Source organism: Paralichthys olivaceus, chromosome 2 (genome assembly GCF_024713975.1).
Source record: "Paralichthys olivaceus isolate ysfri-2021 chromosome 2, ASM2471397v2, whole genome shotgun sequence".
Classification (NCBI taxonomy): domain Eukaryota; kingdom Metazoa; phylum Chordata; class Actinopteri; order Pleuronectiformes; family Paralichthyidae; genus Paralichthys; species Paralichthys olivaceus.
Genome location: NC_091094.1, coordinates 20,520,958 through 20,541,625, shown reverse-complemented (window position 1 = coordinate 20,541,625; position 20,668 = coordinate 20,520,958). Strand labels below are relative to the sequence as shown.

The window sequence follows — 20,668 nt, the reverse complement described above, 5'->3', positions numbered from 1 at the left end:
CATCCAATTAAACTCATAAGGACTTAACCATAATAATTGGGATTTTGTGTGTGTGAGTTTCCAGCTCGACAATGTGGTGTGTTTGTTTGTGTGTGCAGACCACGACTGTCAGTCAGGCATCATGGACCAGACCAGGGAGGGTGGTAGGGGGGTGTCATTAGCAAGGCCCAGCATAGGCCTTGTTTAGGGTCAACAGGGTCATGCTCCTGCCAAAGGTGCACATGTGGGACTTATTTACGTCCAGAGGTTAGCCTGGTAGAGGGGGCTGGGTAGTTTTGGGGTTCACTTGCTAAGTGGGCATCCGTCAAGATCATATTTCAGAAAGCTTTCATTCACAGAGTCAGAGCCAGTGTGTAAGCCATTACAAATCAGGAAGCTGATTTAAATTCAAACCAAGTATGGATGAATGATGAACAATTAGAAATGAAATGCTTTTTAAGTTGCTCATAAATTGGAGCAATGTAAAAGAAGATTTTGTTTTGTTTTGTTTTGGGTCTGGTCATATGTCAATTGAGTCTCGTCACACTCTTGTGTTGCATTTACCTCCATTCCAATGTTGGAGCCCATCGGCGAATGGCAAAGGACGAATTAGCCTCTGGGTGCAGCAGCCAATATTTTGGGATATCCAATCCAAGACTCACCACTACACACTGTTTACAATCAGACAGTTTCTTTAATCAGTAGAATGTTTCTTCACAGGAAACACAGTGATACTTTTTCTTTAGGTCCTAATGACCATTAAGCTACTGGCAACCAAAGGCTCCTCAAATGTGATCAAACTAGAAACAGAAAACTGAAATCTTCAAAACTTTGTCTCCCCCCTAAAGATTCTGCATATTCACATGCAGACTGTGTTTTTACAGAACAAGAGGAGTGTGGGAAAAAAAATCTACATCTGTCGCTGTAATGTTTTGCCTCTCAAATCATTTGATTCAGTTTTATATTTATAGCACCAAATCACAACATGCATTATTTCGAGGCATTTAAGGTCGGGGCCTTACAATATTATAGAGTGCAACCCAACAGATCCCACAGTGAGCCAGCACTTGGCGACAGCGGAGAGAAAAAAAACTCCTTTTTTTCAGGAGGAAACCTCGAGCGACGTCTCTTTGCTGTTCACTGAAGTCAAAACTGAACCAAACGTTTGAACGTGCATTTGTGTAATATAAACAATCGTGACCAACAGAAGGAGTCTATAATTCTGGCAGTCTCACATCATTGGCTTCTCTGTAATTGTACTTGATGTCTTTTAATAACGCACAAACCACAGTAAAGACTATATGGTTTGGACATTTTTGAGAAATAACCTTAATGGCTTTCTGAGTTTGATGAGAAGATTGAGTCCATGTCTTTACAGTAAATATACAGCTATACCGCCAACAAACAGCCAGTTAGTTTGACATAAAAAGGGAAACTGGAAAATGGCTAAGTGGGCTCTGCAAAAAAAGTTCATAAAATCAACGTATCAGTGGTTCTAAACCTCACAAATTAACACATTCAATTTTGTTTATTCTGCACTAAAAGTAGAATGTAAAAGTGATTGTGGTTTTATGGGGATATGTGACTATTTAATGGCTGGGCGCGGTTACTTCAAGAGTCTTGTCGTTAGTATGAGGTTGCCAGGCATCCAGCAGTGAGTCCAAGAAATCATTGCTCAGGTGGATGTTGTTACCATTGGAAAAAGCCAAGAAAACGATTTCTTCCTGTTTCAAGTCTTTGTACCTAGAGCCAGACGCTTTCAAACTGTGAGGGGCTGCACAGGAAAGCAGAAAGGGGGGCATATAAAGTAAGAGGTGTCACATGAGGAAAAGAGGTGACAAGCAATTACTTGAAAAATCTAAATGCAGTTGTTGCTGCCAAAATACACTTCCCTTCTTGTGGCGATTACGCCGTCATATCTGGACACAGACATGACACAATGTTTTTTTTATTCACTCAGGCTCTCTATGAATGCAATCATCTCTTTACATATTAAGTAAACATCCGTCAATCTGCCTAGAACTCATAGCAAAGCTCACTCAACTGAGAATTATAGTATGTTTATCATATTTAGAGTTGTCTGTACATCTACGAGTGCATGTGAAACTTTTCAAGTGACACCGTTACAGGAAAGAACTGATTGGAAGAGGGAAGAAACACAAGCTGCTTTCAGACATTTTGGTGTTAAGGGCCAAACCCAGTGTTGATGTGACATCATGTGAAACATGGGATCTCTGCAACAGAATGAATATGTTACATCCTACCTCTGCCTGCTGCACCACCCCTCACCTGAATCCTCCAAATTTTTCTGTGTTCGTGAATATGTTTTTTCATGCGTGAAAGGCAAACACCTGAAAGAGTCCAGATCCAATTCTGCGGACATCCACTGGAGGTCATGGCAGAAATTGATGCCTCCATATAGTGCAGAAATAGTCATGAAATATTTTGAATGTGATAGCATTGTCTGTCACATGCTTCAACCCTGACTTTCCGTGGATTGACAAGCTGGACAGGGCTCTTTAGTGGCATAATTTAATCACTGAATGGAAGAAAAGAGCATTGAAGCTGTTATGGCTTGTAGTGCACAAATCCCATACTCAAGCTCTTTTCCTTAAATTAGTCATCTAATAAACATTCAGTACTCTGCACAGGCACTTTAGATGTTTAGATTCTTATCCATCATGCAGGACCATCAGAGTGGTGCCTGAAAATCAGTTTTAAATTGACACGGCAAAAAAACTCCAGAGGCAAAGAACTATCTTCACAGACAAGCAGACCGAGGAGTCCTGCAACAGATGGTGTGACTCCTACAGAGCACTGCTATCAACATCACGGAGTCAGAGGTCACTGAGACAGCATACATCCATAGATGTATAGAAATACACAAGAGTTTTTACATAGTTTATTTCACTGGAAAGAAAGATCTGGTGGGGTGTGGCTACCAACACATCTGGCCAGTGAGTCCACAACTTAAAACCTCTGGAACATCTTTTTTCTCTCTTTCTGTTTGCCCAGATCTTGTATGGAGCAGTCACTGCTCTGTGAGTGGGCAAGCTAAACTGAGTATTAGTGGCCAGAGTGGGAAATATTTATATATTGTCTCATGATCAATATGTTTATTAAGAGCAATCAGCCCCTCAGTGCTGTCAGTAGAAAATTAAAGCCATTTATCTAAAAAAGACTTTACCAAGTTCGATCAGACTCCTCAGTGCCTGAACTTATTTGTAAAGATTGAGGTCAATAATCTTGGTGAGATACGTTGGTTCTCTCTCCTTTCGTGATTCCATAAAATGTGATTTCGTCTTCATTCCAAGCCGCTGTACTTTTTTTACACCCACTCCGCTGCTGTCTTTTTTTACACTCTTGCGTCACGCTTGTTCTTCAACTGTTCTGACGGTCTTTGTGGCGTGAGTCATCTCGTTTCACTGTTATTTTGTCCTGAAAATAGGTTTGAATTGCGACAGCATCAAATTATTCCTCTTTGGAGACGGTGCTTTCAGCTCCTTAATGGAAAAAGGTTGAAGCGGAGTTGTGGTGGTGTGGAGGCGGGTATAATATGAGGTGTACTTCCTGAGCCGCTGTGTGGGATGCGTACTCTTTGCAGTTGACGGCTTCTCTTTCACTAGTTTCACTCGTCTTGATGTCCTCCGAAGAACTTTAAAAAAGTTATTATACTTTGTCATTGAATATATGTAGAAGATGACGGCTTAATAAGTTTTAAAGTGAGGGGTTAAAGTAACAACATATTCCTTTCCACTTTCGAAACATTATACAGAACATCCTGCCTTGACACTATAACCCCACAGTGCTGGCAGGTATGGACAGTTCCTCTCAGCGTTGTTCAAATCCCACAGCTGGAGCAGCATCCAAGGCCACTCCTGCTCAACACACCAGACTTCCCTGTGATTTGTGTGGTGTCTAATTTGTTCTCCATATGGTCCATGCACACACACACAGGCACAGGCACAAAGTATATATTGGCTAATTCTCTCTACACACATATACACACAGAAAAACCCTCTCGACCTTTATTCCATCTCTCTTCTTCCAAGCTGCTAATGTAAACTGGGCCACATGTGCTTTATAGCTGCTTGTTAGAGTTTTTAAATATAGGTGGCTGTGCTGATCAACTAGCATTAATCCTCTGCTAGAGAGGATTTAATTAGGCATGTAGGATTCATCTGCCATTAAGGCCTGAGCTCTGGACACTAAACAGTCCCCTGGTTGAAGTAGGAAACTGTGCGGGATGGAGATGTAGGTGGGCAAGCCAGACGGGAACACCCGCTCTCTGACAAAACCATACAGTGTGTTGGCTTTTTTATAGAGCGTCACCTCAGATTAAGCCACCTCAGAGGAGCGCTGCTTTTTTCCGAGTGGAGCTCCTCACAGGGGTGGGGCTTTGATGTACAGGAAATAAGGCTTGACTGGGAAACACCATGGAGCAGAGGTCACATTACCACTGGACACGTTTGAGAAGATGCAGAGGCAGGGCGTTGCAGCGTGCTAAACTTTTTTACATTACTTTCCTGGGGGATTGGATGGTGAGAAAAACAGTGCGAGGGTATCCACTGTAAATTGGCTGCTGACAGCATCCTTGTACGCTGAGACGGTGACCTGTTACACTACCACCAGAAGAAATTATTATTTTTCCACACACTTTGAAGTCTGTCTCCCATTCCTTTTTCCTCTTGATCTCCCATTTTCACTTTCACATCGATTTACATCTTCCTGGTTCCAACCTTTGTAGTGCAAAGGCAACCTGACTAATTTCAGCTAATGAGTGCTATATTTGAGAGAGGGGTATTTTTTTGGGATGAGGCAACCTTTTTCAGGTGAAAATTTGCAATGCAAGTAGTGTAGATGGTATCGTTTAAAAAAAATAGGACAGCAAAGCACATTTAGAAGATTATTATTAGTCTGAAGGAGCTTTTTCTCTCTCCAATAACAGCACAGAAAGAGGGGGAATTTAAAACTTGACAAAAAAATATGCCAATTAGAAAGTTATTGTAGTTTGACTTTACAATGAGGTAATGATCAAAGAGGTTTTCATGTGAGGGTCACTTTTTTATTTTTTGGGAGGAAAGTAAAGCACAGGAATCATGACAGCTGAGACTTCATGATCAGGGATTTAGAGGTGACCCCATTACTATGACTGACCACAGACTATGTCCATGGTGTCTGGTTGGCAGGTGACCAGAGTGTTAGTGAAGGTGAAATCAACTAATCATCTTTACATGGTGGAGCATGGGGAGGAATTAGGCTACCTAAATAGATTCATTTAAGTTGGGTAATTGAACTAAGCAATGGATTAAGTGGAAATAATTAGAAAAGTCAATAAATGAAATGACATTGAATTATATTTTCAATCATAAATTAAGATAAATTAAATACATTTTAACTGTAAATAAAAACCTATTCTGTCAAGTTCAATATAATGGATTTTACTTCAAGTCGATAAGGTAAAAATTAAGTATTTATTTAGTATTTTGACGTAAATGAAAAGTTAATTTAAAGCAGATTGATATATGAATTTATACAACTTTATTTAAATTAAATAAATGAATCATTTAAGTATTTTTTTTAGAGTAGTGCATTGAGTTGTACCCCTCAGTGAGGTAGCCTTTTCATGAAGTAGATTGTGTCTCTTATAGTGTTTTTAATTAGAATTGCACTTTTCCTGGCATATGACATGAAAATGTTTGTCTTGAAATATGTTTTGGTTCATGGTATGTCTCACTGCAAAGCTTAAGTTCAATGGAGCCATTGTTGTATTATTTCAAAGCTTAAAAACAGCCCTTCATAGAACAAAATGTGCCTGTCTTTTTTAATTTAACGCCACTGCTAATTTAAAAGCTTTGTTTTTCAAACAGATCGATGAATAGAAAATACAATTAGCAGATTAACTGATTGCAAATGTGGTCATTTTCAGGCCTAAAACAATTAATTCTCTTCTCGCTTCTCCTCTCTCGTGCAAATATGCAGCTCCTCATGAGATCTAATCAAGTATCCAATTTCAGCCTGTGCCTCAAATGAAGCAGTTAATTTAAGCTTCACTGCTTTCAACACACTGAAATGAAACAATTCTCCTCATTTCTGACTTTCTAACTCATTTCCTCACTTCAGCCAAGTAAAGTTGTTTTTTTTCTTTAATAGCTATTTCAGATGGAATACCAATGGTCATGCAGACGTTCTGTGGTCAGATGCAGTTTTCTTTTCATTATTCATCATTATTTCATAAAGCACCAGAACCAAAAAAGCATTAATGTTAGATATTTCCATCAGCAGATTTTCATAGTGTGTGTTCACTTGTTTTTTAGGTCTCCTTGTTTTCTACTTTTGAAAACTGTACTGTCCAATATGCAGCTGACAGCAATATGCAGTATGGCAGCGCTCCAATGCACTGCGGCGTCTTTCTGGCCATTTGCATTTTCTCTGGGTCCAAGCTCGGTAGGGGCCGGGACGGTAGTCGACAGCAGATGATCCCTTTTTTAATGAGATTTTTTTCTTTTCCACTCTGTCTCATGGTGTCTCAAGGGAATTGTCGTAAACCTATAGAAGCCCTGAACCATGAACAGCAAAGCCTGGACACACACAGGACAGCACCATGGATGAAGGGGACAGGGGGAGCGAGAAATAATAGTCATTGTCATAAACTGACAGATGCCTAACTCAAATCCTCTCGGCCTAACTAACTGCCAGTCTCAGTCTTGACATTCATTTCAGACACGAATGAACAGCTACATTTTGCCGTATTAACAGTTGTTGGTCACACGTTTTATTTTTCCTGATTTTCCAATATAAAGATGTTTGTCACAGAGCACCCAGTAACTGCTCATCACAGTCATATACATAATTGATGCCTTTAGTTTCAGCACTTTGTAATTATCTTTGTACGTCATGTACAGTGTATTTCAGCCCTGTGGGAAGACAAGGTGTGTTCAGAATTAATGTGCAGCAAGATCTTAGATTAATAACACATGTCACACTCCAGCCATCCATCCAACATCCATTATTCATCCTATTTAGGTTCCAGAGCTTATATATGGATCATATTTAAGTGCATTCAACCATCCTTGTGTTCTTCTGTTCAAGTTCATGGAAGACCAGACCCTTAGCCAGAATACAGGCAAAGACACTAACAGACAATATATACAGGGACATTTATATTTCCTCTTCATTGAACCTGTCTCTCGTCTTGAGTAGTGGGCCACCTCAACACATCAAGTGTGCACAATGAAATTATGTTTATATTGCCAAAATGGACAATTAGTTGCCTTATTTGTTGTTTTGCTTTCAGTTTTCTATTTTATTTACTGTTATTTGGGTTGGTGAGTGATCTTTTAATCCACGATAAAAGCAGGACTCTTTGGTATGGATTGACATGAAATATAGTACAGTTATCAATTTCCTGAGATTAATCCAAATGTCGTATTATAGAGATTCCCTAATTTTCTCTTCTAATCACTTATCCTGTGAAATATATCAACATAATTTAGCAAACTTTTTTAAAGACATCCATAGCTCCCAGCTGATATATCTGAGCACAACTTTGGTGAATTTACAGTTGACATTTATTAATTATTGCTACTGGATGTATTGCCTTCAAAAAAGTCTAAAGATACTAAAGATGGTGAACATGGGTAATCCTACATAATTAACATTTATCATGCTGACATTAGCATTTAGCTCAGATTATCGCTATGTCTTCCAGAGATGATACATGCATTTTGTATCTATGCATTCATACATTTCAAATGAGCCCGCCATTCCTGTTATTGTTCAGTGCACCTCAAACTACCTCTCCAACATGCTCGCCTAATCGGATCTTCAGGGTGTAGTTACAGATGGAATTCATGCATTTTTTCACTGTCTAATTAGAATCTAATAACTCAGTTTGCATGTTAACACCAGATGTGTCAGGGTCATTTGTCTGTCCATAGCTAATCACCCACAGGTATCTAACCACTGTCTAGCTGCACAGTCAGCCAACCTGCCTCCCCCCTTTATCCCATTGTGACTAATGACTTCTGCTCAGCACCAACAAATCATAATGAGCCCATCTGACAATCTTTATGGTGCCTTTTAGGCCGAAGGCAAAAGCACAATGGGTAGTCCCTCAATGGAATGGAGTAAATTCACCTCAGATTGCTTTCTTTACTGTTAAACAGAGACAGTGGGAGGTATGAAGAAGATGAGAGGTAGGGGTGTGGATTGGGTATAATTAACAAAAATTACAAGGAAAAGGATAGAAAAAGGTGAGAAGATGAGGTTGTAGAGAGTTAATATAATGTGACAGTAACAAGACTCTCACTATTGTTTCCATCTTATGGTGTTCATGTGTGTGTGCTTGCACTGTAGCATGTGGGGTCTGACTTTGAGCAGCTTGCTGCCTTTCAAATGCTACCCTGATCATTCTTTTGTTCCTCCTTATTTTTCTCCCTGCCCGCTCCCTCCCTCCCTCACTCATTCCTTTCTCTCTCCTAGCGTGGCTTCCTCAGAAAGGGGTTGATGTATGACATCTGTTTGACTGGAAATGGATTGTGGACATCCCTAGTGGCACATGGAAACGCATCTCTGGTATCTCCTTCATGCATTGTGCATCTGGTTAGAGGACGGAGGAGGTTTGGATTGAAATAAAATAACTTAAAATCACTTTGCTCATTCACCACTGAAGCATCTCGCAAAAAATCAGCAAATCCCAGAACTGGGAGAGAGAGAACAGAGAGAACAGAGGGAAGGAGGAAGCCAGAAAAGGATAAGAAATGTGAGTGTGGGAGAAATACTCATTGAGAAAAGGAGAGAAAGTGCGGCTATAAAGAGAGAGGAAGGCCAACATCAAGCCTCATTAAACTGACAGGCTGCTGACAGAAGTCTTATTGCCTTGTTTCCATCCGAGTGATAGACCATCTTAAATTCTTTTCGTCTTCCACTTTGACTCTGTTTCCTGTCTAAATGTTCACCCACTGATAAAGTAGATGAGGCACTTTCACAGTTTTCTGTTAAAGCCACTAAACAGAAGGGATTTCCTTTGTCACAGCCAAGTTACTGAGCCCTTTTTACTCACGCTTTTTAACACAGAGGATGTTCATATCATGTGCCTTGAAAGCCTCGCTTACGGGACAAGTGGCTTGGCTTCCTCACAGGGAGGCTGATATATGACATCTGGTTAACTGGAACTGGATCGTACATAAAGAGAATTCAAGGAAGATGAGTATTAGCTTCTGCTGAGGGAATTTGACATTTTGTGCTCCACCTCCCTCTGCTAAAGGGTAATTCCATTTTATTACAACTTGGAATTATTTTTACAGTTTGGTCAACATTTCTATTGGTTATGATGTAGTCTTATTAAAATAATTGCTGAGTTACTGCAGCACGGGGATGATGCTACGATTGTTAATAAATGGTTTAGCCAGATTATCTTGATCAGTGCACATGAAAACCTTGTGTGCCGTGTATGTTGATCAAAACCTGTAAAATATATGAGGCCACTGCACTCAATTTTTTGCCCACTAGGACCCTGCTGGGAGATGCTTTGGGGCCCCTATGCATGCTTTCTTGTGGCAATCCCACAGCAGCCCACTGTGGACTACGCCGCTAGCAAGAAATGCAAGGAACATGTGAGCCCCGTACTATTGAGCCCAGTGGGAGACAGCAAAGTGTGGAATGAATGAGTATGGGTTACCCATACTAAGCGGGGTCCAGAGTGGGCTGTCCCGCTGGGCCCCCACCTGGTCAGAACTACTTTGAGCCGCCTGCGAGTTATCCCACATGGGGACTATGTGGGTTTTCAAAAAGCCCACACAGGAGCCCCAAAGGGCAAGACTTGTGTTGGCCCATATGGGATTATTATGGGTTTGCCCTGCCTTCACCGCCCCATGATAAACCCACAATTACCCACAGTTTGGGTAATTGTGGGCATGCTCACAGTGAAGATGTCCCTAAAAGTTGGTCTGTAAAGCTTGGATAATTATTTTACTGTCTTTAGCATGCACATTAGTTAACACAGGTGTTAGCCTACCCCGTTTAGAACATATGGTTGTTTAGCCTCGGTGTATGAGGCTGCAGTCGCAATTATGAAGCAAAATTAAAGCACACTATTGCTAAACACTGATCATTTTAGTTGATAATGTTTGCATCGATATTTGCTAATTAGCATTGAGCATAAAATATAGATGAGGCAGTTGTTAAAACATCAGCAGTTGGTGAGAATTCCATCTACGATGGCTAAACACACTATAATGGATTTGGTGATCTACCAAACATCTACATTGAAGTGGCAAATTTTGTTGTTGTGGAGCTGGAATCCTTGTTCCACAACATTAATTTTCCAATTGACCTTTGCCCATTTTCCACTGAATAGAGATACACATGATGGTCTGGTTAACATATCTTGTTCACCACATGTGAGGTCTCAGCTGGATAAAAAACACTTGGATCAGTTCAAAGACAGCATCTATCCTTCGTCCTGATGAATGGCTTGGAGGCCGACTTTGGGTCAAGACGTTGGGTGTTTGTGTGCAGACACACTGTGTTCAAATTATGGAGTGATGGGCTGTTAGCTGGTGCTATCTCATTTTCCATTTCATTTCCCCAACTTAAATCCCCTCCCACCCCCCAAAGCTCATCCTTAAACAGTGTCTGCATTATGCATGGACCAGAAAGTGTATCATAGTGGATATGAAATATGCATGAGCCCTTGTGTTATGACTCCCCTCCCCATTCCCTCATTCCTTCCCCCCAAAGGAAGGAATCATTGTGTGTTGTCTGATTGGGTTAAGGGTGAGGATCAATGAATTGGTGTATGTGTGTGTGTGTGTGTGTTCCCTGCGGTTGTGTGGTATTTTCTTGAAATGGCAGCGGAAATGAAAGAAGAAAGATAGATTTGCAGAGTGGATGGTGGTGACAGCGAGAAGTACAGTATGAAAGAGAGGAAAGAAAATTGCTATGGACTACAAAGGTCGGTGTAAGACTGAAAGAAGGAGGAATAAACGAAAGAGCAAAGAGTGAAGTAAGAAGAAAGAGAGAGACAAAAACATGGGTGAAAGATCATCAAACAAAAGGAGACTCTTCTGGGGACTGTCAATAGAAGCAATATCCTACTGATTGATTATGTCACACAGAGCTGATCCCTGGAGTCCGTGTGTGTGTGTGTGTGTGTGTGTGTGTGTGTGTGTGTGTGTGTGTGTGTGTGTGTGTGTGTGTGTGTGTGTGTGTGTGTGTGTGTGTGTGTGTGTGTGTGTGTGTGTGTGTGTGTGTGTGTGTTGGGGCGGGGTGGTGGTCTCAGGGCCTCAGCTGTTAGAACAGGGGGCCACGTGCCTGTTTTGGAAACACTCCAGCAGTCCCATATTGTGAAGCCACAGTCACCACAAATGGAGCTCCTCCAGTTTGTGGGATTTTTTTTTTCTTTTTTTGCTCCTCCACCCTGTTCTCAGTTCATGATTATATTTATTTGGGCGCACGAGAGAGGGAGGCGATGGCTTTTTAATGACACTGAATAGCAAAGCATGTGTTGTGTGTGTATGGTGAGAGGTTTAGCTTTGGAGTGTTACACTTGGAACCAGTTACTGAGGGGGCTTTCCACCTTTTTTCCCCCCTCTGAGGTCTGAAGAGGGAAAAGACTCGTTGTTAGGATGAGGCTTTCAGCCACAGCTCATCAATGTGGCTACAGTGATAAACAAAGGCAGCATTTCACCCATGCAAACCCAGCTGTACAGACACGCACACACACACAAAACTGACGCACATGAACAGACTCTACACAGATGACACAACCCTTTCGATAGAGACATTTGAAATTTGCGGTTAGATCCTGAATAACAGCTGGAGCAGGAGGTAGATGCCCATGTCACTGAGACATTATTTAGACTGCATGACTGCGTGTGTGCATCAACATGACACACACACTCAAATATGACCCCACACACAGAACATCCAAACAGGTCAGGGTTCACCCAGGTCAAGGCCTAATCAGACTTGGCTGGATTAGTGTGTGTTTGTGATTTCATGATACCCATGAATGCCCAACAGGAAAACCCACTGCAGATGGACTGTCTGGATTCACAGCCCCTGGCTGATTACTCAGTTAAGTGTGTGCACGTATTTCAGTGTGTGTGTGTGTGGGAGTCTGTACGTGTGAATTTAGGACTCCTGCTGAGGAGGACTTAAAGATGGATGATGTGATGATCCTGACTAACATCTGATTCACCAGACAGTTTGGTGAAAAACAACTAAAAATGGCTGAGAAAAGCAGATGCATAAAAAAGCTGAATTGACTTATTCATATAACAATGATAATTTGTTTAAATAATTCCTTCTTAAATTCTTTCCACATTCTATGTATTATTTTCCCCTTATATGGTATTAGACTGTTTTTCATATTTTATCCCCTGAATCAAAAGAGTTATTCTACTGAACTTACCACGGCATGTCGTAATCATCAGGTAGAGAGCTGGTGTTTGTTTTATTCTAATGTGCTGTCTTCCTGTTGGGTTTGACTGACAGTTCTTCCCCCGTGAACAGGTTATTAGCTTGTGTCTTCTCCGCTGGAGGTGGACTGGACAGTTAATAATGACTAACTGTGCAGACTGCTAAAACGTGTGTGTGTGTGTGTGTGTGTGTGTGTGTGTGTGTGTGTGTGTGTGTGTGTGTGTGTGTGTGTGTGTGTGTGTGTGTGTGTGTGTGTGTGTGTGTGTGTGTATCCAATATTCCCCAGAATTTAAGGCCCTCTTAGGGAATGGAAGGAGAACAGATTGAAAGATGAGAAGAAAAGAAAGGATTAAAAGATGCACAGGATGGAAGACTCCTGAACTAATTCACTACTTGTCCATAGAAATGCCTTTTCACAGTTAGCAGGAATTTTCATGGGCTTTACATGTGCAAGTGAAACAGGTGGGTTCTGTGAAATCTAAGCCTTCCTCTAAGTAGAGGGATTTGCCCTCAAGAGCTCTCCAAGGACAACGTTAAGTCCTGGAGGACTTTCGTGCATTTGTGTGTGTGTGGTTGTTGAGGTATTGTCAAAGTGTCAGTCAGCAACTCTTTTCCCTCCCCTATCTTTTTTTTTTTTTGCTTCTATCCTTCCTACCCTTATATTTCCTCACTTTTCCATTCCCTCCTCTCCTCTCCTCCACACAAACAGATCAGAAACAGCTGTGAAAATTATTTTGTCTAATAACATCCTATCTTGGCTTCTTGGTTAGCTGCAGTGCGATGCCCCAGAGTTATTTTTTTTGCCTGAAGAAAACCACCCTGCCTCGAAAATCCCCCTAAAGTTTGTGGCACTGCTTTATCTTGGCTCTCTTTGTTGGTGTGCGTGTGCTGCTCTCTCTGCAGGGTTACCCATGTGCAATGGACACCACAGGCTCTGCCAAAAGGCTGACTGCGGAGTGCACACTTGGTTTCTCTCCAGTAGCCACACAGTCCATTTATTTTCTGCTCTCTGTCCTCATCACTCTGTGTTTTTGTTCTCCTTCAAACAAAAGCACAAATGTTTCAATCTATCCCCTATTCTTCTTTTCTTTCCCTCTGGTTTCATCCCCTCTGTCTTTCTTTCTCTTTCTAAATAGTTCTTGGCCAAAGCTCAGCATTGGTCTTTGGCCTTACCGCTGCCCTCACCACCCATCACGCTGTATGAGGGAGAAATGCAGCCTAGCTAATAAGGGACTGACAGCCAGAAACCATGAGAGGATGAGTTCAGTGGGTCACATGACAAATTCCAGGCCTTTTTGTGACTACATGGGATGAGCACGGCCTTGACGCACTTTTAGAGTTTAGACAATGCACATGCAGACTTAACTGAGTTTGTCTACTTTTGCTTGAGGAGTTTGCTAGAGTAGTGCATCTCTTCTACAAAGGACACCATCATTTTGATGCTATTCACTCTCAGTTCTGTAAGTATCCAAAAGCCCCTTTTCAACACAGAGAATGATTTCACAACTGAATGTAATCGCTGCAGCCTCCTTTGTGTACTTTCTGTAGACTAAATGTTCTCTGGCTTCCAAAGAGAGAGAGTTATTCACACAGGTAAGAATAGCAACTGATCTTTTTTTTCAACCTCCTTTAAGTTTTGAACAGCATCTGGCTCTTTATTGAAAAGGCACCTCTGTTCCATATCATACGCTGTTCAGTTTATGGCTCTGACAGCTGTGCTGTTGTTTATGTCTCTTCAGGCTAATTAACAACTAATTCTTTTAAAGCTTGTTTTTTTTTGCGGAAAATTCACTCTCTTCTGATTCCTAAAGGACGTATCAAACAGTGGTTGCTGCAAAATGCAGCTCTTTGTTCACAATCTCATCACTGTTGCTTGGTGCAGTCGAAACGAGCAGTAGGGCTCAACCAAAACGGTACAATTTTGAGTTGTTAAACAAAACAATGCGCTGAGAGCCACTAAGGCACTTCCTAGAACTGCGATTAACTATACTATCAGGTGATAATTGTATGGGGTTGAGGCACCATGCCTTAACGATCACTAACGACACAGACGGACTGACCAGTGACGCCTGCTGATCTCCATTGTGGCAAAAATATTTACATAATCACTTCCTGTTCTGCAATTTGTCTCAAAGTAAAAGCAGAACGGTCATTTGTTGCTGTAATGCTTTATACTAAATATAATTACTTTAATTTGAACAGTTGTTAACTTGGGTCTGAGTATTGTCGGTTGCTTAACAGAGCTCTGAAATACCTGACATGCAATGAATGATAAGATAACAGCATTTGGCTCCAGAGCATCAGGGCTAGAGAACAGGCACTGTACTAGAGAATATAAATGTATGAGAAACCTCCCTTATTTGAAATAGTGCCACAGGAATGTGTCAGTGTGCGATTTACACATGTATATAATGTGTGTTACTGTGCTGTAGAAGCCTCAAACAATCAGCTTGTATTCCTCCAGTGTTTTTGGCCGCCTCAGCTTTGCTCACTGTATGCCTCTGGCCATCTCTCCCCTCTCTCCGTGGGACTGAGGTTGATTGATAACTTCATTTGTTCCTGAAGGGAAGAGGGGATCAGTACATGACTTATCCTCTCTGTGTGGGCATGGAGGGACGAGGGGGTGTTTTTTTTTTTTTTTTGTCTTCCTGACTGCACATTAGGCCCTCTTTACGCATGTCTAGTTTTAAACAGTGACTGATGATCTCATTTCTTAAAAAGCATTAGGTCGGTGATTAGGAAAGTGAGGTGTGAGGGCTTTGTGTGCAGTCAGCTGGTGCACTTTATCCTGGTCATTTCTGCTATTTTCTTCTGGACAGAAGGGGCCAATTGTTCCTTGCACAGCAGCAGGGTGAATCTCAGCCTATTTTGAACATGCTGGTGAGCTTTTTTATCAGATTTAAGTGACGCCGGTTTATGCAGTTAGTTTCCATAGTAGCACGAAAGGAAACACGTGTTGCTTGTAAGTGATTTGATCTAAATACAGTACATTGTACAAACATGTCCTCACCTGAACCTCTTCGTTTTTCATTGTGCTTTAATGGGTGAATACGTGGTGCATACACTCAGCAGAAACAACATAGTCACTGTTGTCAGGTGTGGACAGGCGCCCTCTCTCTCAGCTGCAGCTCTGCTTGTTCTCCAGATATCCCTCAAGATTTACAGCTGTGCGTTAAGCTATCCCACACTCCTGAAACAGTAGGTGCACAGTTAGAGCACCATAGAAGACGTGATGACATTCAGCCCAAATCGCAGTCACTGACAGAGCCAGAAACCTCAAGCTCGGACTGCGCGGAGATAGATCGCTCTTTCCTGTGTTCGCTCTCTCCCTCAGCGTTTCTCTTCCTGTATTTATTTGACATATGACTGGCAGGGAGGGACGGCGGGTGCGGTGGGAACCTTCATTTGGAGGTGGCCATCTTTGGTTAGTTCAGGTTTTGGCTTCCAGAGACCTATTACAAGGACCCAGCCAAATTGGGCCGATTTGAGTTATCCATCGCTCACTGAATGTACATTAGTCCCACTTTTACAGAGGAAAGATTCTGAAGAGTGCTCTAGCAGATGTTTCCTTTCACTGCTGCCCATGTGGGTTTGAAAGAGGAAGAGTAGACTGATTGACTGCTGACGATTGAAAATAATACACTGTATATACCATAGTCCTAGATCAGTTATTGTACAACTGAATACACAGAATACATTAAGTAAATATGAAGTCTTCATTTTTCTGCAGCTTAGCTTGAGAATCCAGTTCTGAAAATCCATGTAAAAAACTGTCTATAGATAAAATAGTCTGATAAAAACACTTGTCAATCAAACTGTTCCATCACTGTGACGAAAAAGTTCCACAAATCCAGAATCCAATTTGACAAATTGTTTGTGCCGACGAGATGTAATGTGGTAAATGAGCTTCATAGGAGCTGCTACATGTCAGTGCCAAACTAGCTGTTTCCAACAGAGTCCTGCTAGCTTAGCAAGCTAAACATCTCCTGGCACCTAACTTCAAAGTCACCATACAAACATACAGGGCTCTCTTCAAAATCGTAGTAATAGGACTATTTGCTGAAATGTTGCACTAGTCAAAGGGACGACCAATAAAGGTGATTCTTTGAAATATTGGAAATAGAAAATTTACAAACATTTACTAACCTTTTATTACACTTTCTCTGTAATAACTTACATCTGAGCTGCAAACCAGCTATGGCATGTAAGTAAGAAAGTTTTGGGCGATTTATTTATTTATTTTTCCTTAAAAGTCATGAAAGTTATATGGATGAAATCTCATCTATCTGACGAGCAATGAAGATCATGTCATATGGTTTAAAGCTTAGGGACTTTGATTCAGGGTTTTTTTGTCAAATTGTCATCACTATAAAAGCTTTCCACCAACCTCTCTCGTCACTACCTACTTTCATCATATGGAGGAACTTCCCATTCATTATCAAGCTTTACGCAATAATGTTGCTCGACTCTGCTTTCTCTTCCCACATGGTGTCAGTGCAGAAAACTAAAATGCCTAAACATTTACAGGTTCAGTGCATGTCAAGAAAAATGCTGGCTGCTGTTGCCAGGCAGTGGGAGGGGTAACTGTTGTTGACTGTTTGCCCTCTTAGCAACCAGCTTGGTGGTCATGCGCCCTCTGATTGCATTTGTCTGTTGAAAAATGCTGTCGTTCTCTCACTTCCTCTCGGTGTTTAGCTCACACTTGCCGCTCTCGCCCTGCTGACCATCCTGCATGCAGGATCGCTCGTCTCCTCCTCATCACCTCCGCTCAAGGCAATCATTTACATTCCCCTCTCCTCTCTCACACTCACTGATCTCCGGGAGATGAAAACAGACTTTTTCAATTAGGGAGAGCCGTTGAAAGTGTTCGCTGCAGGCTGCTGAACTGCTGCTGCTCTCTCTGCCCCCCCTGAGATCCTCCTGCTCGTTTAGTGCGTCCCTCCCCTTCACCTCATTCCCAGCACAGCCAGGGGGGAAGCGGGAAGCGGTGAGTAACTTTTAAACATTTTTATCCTTTTCATTCAGCATCTGATTTGTTTTTGCTTGCTTCCGAGGCGCTGATTGGCGGAGAAGAGTTGTCTTTGGAAGGGTGTCAAGATTTTCCCCTGGGTGGTGTAAATTTGCTGTTTTTACGCCCTCAGTCCACAAAGCTAATCCACTCAGTGATTGGTTGGTTTACTTAAGGACACTGTTGAATTATCTTGATGATTTAGACTTAAAGGAATGTTTGAATTTTGCCTCACAGTACATGCAGTCCATGTTGTGTGTCTTTCATGTACCTGCATCCTTTCATGAGTGTGATCATAATTTGAAGTGATTGTGCGTTGTGTTAGTGTGCATTAGGACTGACGAGTGACCACAGAGTTAAAGTGAATCTTGCCTCTCCTTTCCCTCGGGTGCTGCTTGGCTGGGCTGCCGTTGCAGTTGTCAGGAGTGGTTGTTTTTTTATCTTTAGACAAGGAGAAACAAGACAGACGTGAGAAAAATGTGTGTCCGGGGAGAAAGACATAGAAAAGGGAAAAAGGCTGAAGATAAAGTGATGAATGGAATAATAGGGATAGAAGAATAAAGAAGCAAGTGAACGACTGAAGGGAGAAGAGGAAAAGGCACTTGAGAGGCAGCGTCTTGTCATCTCAGCTGTTGTGATTTATGTGGGCTGACAGCACACACATCTCACAGCATCTCACAGCTGTGCGACATGCCTTCCCTTTTTTATTTTTAACCCGGACACCTATATCAGGCTGCAAGGCCCAGGCAGCGACCAGACTATTGTCTCCCCAGCTCTGTATGTATGGATCCATGTGTTTCAGTCTTCAGGTGCCAGGACTCTATGTGAGTGTGTATTTGTGTGACTGTATCATAGCATGCCTATATATGACAATATCAAGGGCTCCTTTCCTTAAAGCCTCCAGTGTGTGTTCAGCCTCAAATCATGTCCGATGTGACAAGTCTAAGAACAGTTTACATGTGCGGGATCCAGCGCTGGCTCTACGGTCTTTGTTGACCATGTGAGTGTGTCCGTAAATTGCCAGAGTGCATTCCACACAGACATGCTGCCAGCTCTGTTGATGGCACCTTCGTGTGAGAGGCTGGTAAAAGACTAATAAGGGGAATTGAAGCACAGCTCCTCCTGCAGCCTCCTGCTCCTCCTACACCCCGTGCAGCTCGCACTGTCTCTGCACCTGGGCCGCCAGCACCCACAGAGACAGTACCTACCTCCGTGTTGACGGATTTAAATGTGTTGCCATGGGGGCATACCATGTAGCTTGTTGTGTGTGTTGGAAATCAGATCAACAGTGGCATTACAAGATAAAATGGATTTGTTGACAGCTGTGGAAAGACTTGACTCATCCTATTACCACTTCCTTTCAGAGCTCAAAACAACCTCACTTCAAAGTTTCTCTGGAGCAAAGAGGGACAAAAAAAGCTCACTAAAGAAGAAGGAACATGAACATTTAGAGTCAGAGGGTGAGTGCGGGAGGGGGAAATCAATGAATTGGTTTCTGTGAGTGGATCCTCAGTCAATCCTCAGGTAGTGAGTGTGGCATTGATTGATTTGGTAAGCGGTTTCCCCCTCACCCTTTTTCTGATGCCAAACTTCCTGCCTGTGTGAAGGAGCTGGCTCCCAGTGGTTTATCAAGCTGGAGCTGAATTGATTTTTTAAAGTCTCAATGATTGTAATCCTAATTGCATTTCATCATCTGAGTCTCTAAAAGGGTTGTAATTGTAATGTTCATTCATCTTCTGTTCGCTGTAGCCCCAGAAAAAAAGTCTTGTTTGTGTTTTCTTGATTTACAAAAGCACAATCGTATTAGCACCATTTTTATATTCTATCAGAATGCTCATTTCTGTGATCAGTATCAAAATTAGTCCAACACTTCACACCATGTGAAGATTTGCCTCCCACAATATTCTTCACGTGTTCAAAATGAGACTTCATCTCCTGGCAACATGGGTGAGAGGAACATTTTTAAAAGAAAGACAGACAGGAGACCTTTTCTAAATCTGTGTTCTTCCCTACTTGTGTTCTTGCAGACTTGTGAAACGGCACTCTTCAAAGTTCTCTTTCTGTTTCCACTTTAAAGTTCACTCGTAGCTGGGTACAGATCAGATATCCTGAAGTATTCTCATTTTCTACCTCTGCCAATTGAGGTTAGGTTTTCACCCTGACTGTCTGTTTGTTGATTGGTTTGTTTGATTGAGAGAAAAACTACTGGGGGGATTTACATGAAACCTACCTGGAAATTTTGGTATTGATCAGTATTGGGGGTGCGGAACCAGGATTACGTTTTTTTCACTTTGACATTGCAAGAAGGTGTGTTTCCACATTTTAGTTCATTACTTAGAGAAATAATTCATGGATCTTAATGAAAAAGCAAAGCATCCCAGAATGCACCATGTGCCAACCAGCTACACTAACTGTGATTGTTAGATGCAAATATTTCAATCTGGAGTAAATTGGTGGACCAAACATTGCTTTTCATACAGACATATGGCCAGTAGCTATTGTTCCTCAAACATTTAGGTGTCACTAGTTTATGTATTAGTAGAATAAACCTTTGAAGGATGACTTAGGAGGGTAGAGAAACTTTCTCTTTCTCTTTTCATTCTTTTTGTTACACCCTTTCTTCTGTTTTCTATTATGCATCATGGGACTGTACAGAATCTGTAATTCATATCTATCCAGTACCAGATAACATCAGTCTTGGGAGGTTTAGCCTGAAATCGGCTCTCAGCCTGACCCTCTGAGGGGTCAGAAAGGAGGGAACTTCAGTGAACTAGCAGGGAAAATGGATAATTGGGTTGAGACACAGTTATGATAGAATTCATTCGAGTGATTTATGTCAAACAAAAGCTCTGTTCTCCCCACTGAAGTCACTGAAGGACTTCTGAAGGTCATTTCAATCAAAAAATCTATCAGCACAAGGTTAATTTGAATTAAACAACAGATTGCAGTAGATTGCAATTATAGTCCTTTGTGTACCTAGTCATCTTATCAGACTGGCCTAGTCTGAGATGTGTCGGAATATGGAAATACCCACAAATATACACACAGAGCTCTGGAGGCGAAAAGTGCAGCCAGGAAAACCAGACTGCCACTCAACTCTGCCAAGCTGAACTGGTGATAAGGTCGACCGTGGGGAGATGTCTGCACTCAGGACCTGTCCATCAAACACAAGAGCCTGCTTCCCCCCACTCTTCACACGAGAGTGATGGGAGTGATTAGAGAGGAGGAGTGTGGGAGAGGACGACGGAGAGACCA

At 41.8% G+C, this 20,668-nt stretch overlaps 1 protein-coding gene across 2 annotated transcripts in view; it reads left to right on the top strand.

Annotated features, from left to right (window-relative positions):
• The window catches only part of prickle2b (prickle homolog 2b), an 86,757-nt gene that overhangs the window by 19,272 nt on the left and 46,817 nt on the right, over nt 1–20,668 (top strand). Inside the window, exon 1 of one of the 2 annotated variants that reach the window (XM_069511120.1) lies at nt 17,154–17,392. The exons of the other annotated variant lie outside the window; for it this stretch is intronic. The gene's annotated coding sequence lies outside the window, so the exon portion shown is untranslated. Of the gene's footprint in view, nt 1–17,153; nt 17,393–20,668 lie in introns of those variants that run through there. 2 annotated transcript variants of the gene reach the window in all.